We start from the raw sequence: 1,489 nt of genomic DNA on the forward strand, positions 1-1,489 counted from the left end.
GAGGCACAGGAACACTTCCAGGGTTTCCTTTTCAATTTATGTGGTACTGAGGAATTGAACCCAGGGTTTCATGCATGCTAGGCAATCACCATACCATGAAGCCACATTCCCAGAACCATAAATGACTTTCTTAAGATGGCATTACATTTTCATTCTAAAACTCTGCATCATAATTTTAGCCAGGAATTTTTGCTAGAAAAGAGCATTGAACAGAGTACTGAGTCCAGTAAGGCTAGATGGACAATGGATAACTGTCACAGTGTAGCCAGGGTACAGAGGGACTTACCTCATGGAGCTGGTACCACAGACTGAGCAAGACAGCTCCTGACCCACAGCCTACCTCAAGAATGAGAGGACCACCTTGGTTCCAGCCACATGGAGATGCTGGGCCACCTCCTCCAGCACCCATTGAATCAGTTCCTGAGAGAGAAAGCGAAAGAAAGAAGGTCAGAATTACACTTAAGCCAGGTGATGGTGGCTCAGGCCTATAACCCTAAGTACAATGAAGACTGAGATATGAAGGTTGTGTTTTATAGCCAGCCCGGGCAGGAACACCTGTGAGACTCTTATCTCCAAAGAACCACCAAAAAACTGGAAGTGGTGCTGTGAATCAAGTGGTAGAGTGGTAGCTTTGAGCTGAGGAGCTCAGGGAGCTGCCCTAGGCCCAAAGTTCAAGCCCCATGACTGAAAAGAAGTGGACTTCCCACCACAATAAGTGGACTGAATAGCACCCATTGTCCTAGGGAGCATGGCAGAGAAGTCAGGCTGAGCTTCCTGTCAGCTGGGAGTCATTTATAGGTCACCAGGCTTCTCTGTGCCTCAGTTTCTCCAGCTTCAAAACTGAACGAAGTGAAGGATCCCGTTACTCATGGGGATAGAGTAATAAAGAAAGAGAACCAATGACTGAGCAGGTCACTACATATCTACCATCCCAACTACAGAAGAACGGGCCTCGTGGCTCAGGCCTGTCACAGATAGGAGGACCATGATCCAGCCCAGAATGAGCATGTATTAATTCTCCATCTCAGAAATGCCCAAGACAGAAAAGCTTGACTCGCATGGTAGAAGACTTGACTGGCAAGCCTAATGCCTTGAGGTCAAACCCTAATATACCAAAAAGAACCAGAGTCCCAGTGCCAGAGACTCATGCCTATAATACTAGATACTCAGGATGCTGAGATCTGAAGATCACAGCTCAAGATTTAAAATAGGGTTGGCCTCGCACATCAGACGGCATTATGAGAAGACCCAGAGTCTGACCTATGCTGTTGCGCTCCATACTAGCAGAACTCATATCCTTACTAAGAGTTGGCCATGCTCTCTGTCCTCCTGGGAAGCCATCCCCCGCAGGCCACACTCCCAGGTCCTCCCAATCTCCAAATGCCACCAACCAGGCCCAAGGGAGTACACAGCTCCATTGCACACAGATCCCTTGTTCTTGTAATTTAACTGTGCTGTGTCCCCTTCAAGCGTCTCACCCTTCCAGGCC

Source organism: Dipodomys merriami, unplaced genomic scaffold (assembly GCF_024711535.1).
Source record: "Dipodomys merriami isolate MVZ:Mamm:240054 unplaced genomic scaffold, mDipMer1.0.p SCAF_2054, whole genome shotgun sequence".
NCBI classification, from domain to species: domain Eukaryota; kingdom Metazoa; phylum Chordata; class Mammalia; order Rodentia; family Heteromyidae; genus Dipodomys; species Dipodomys merriami.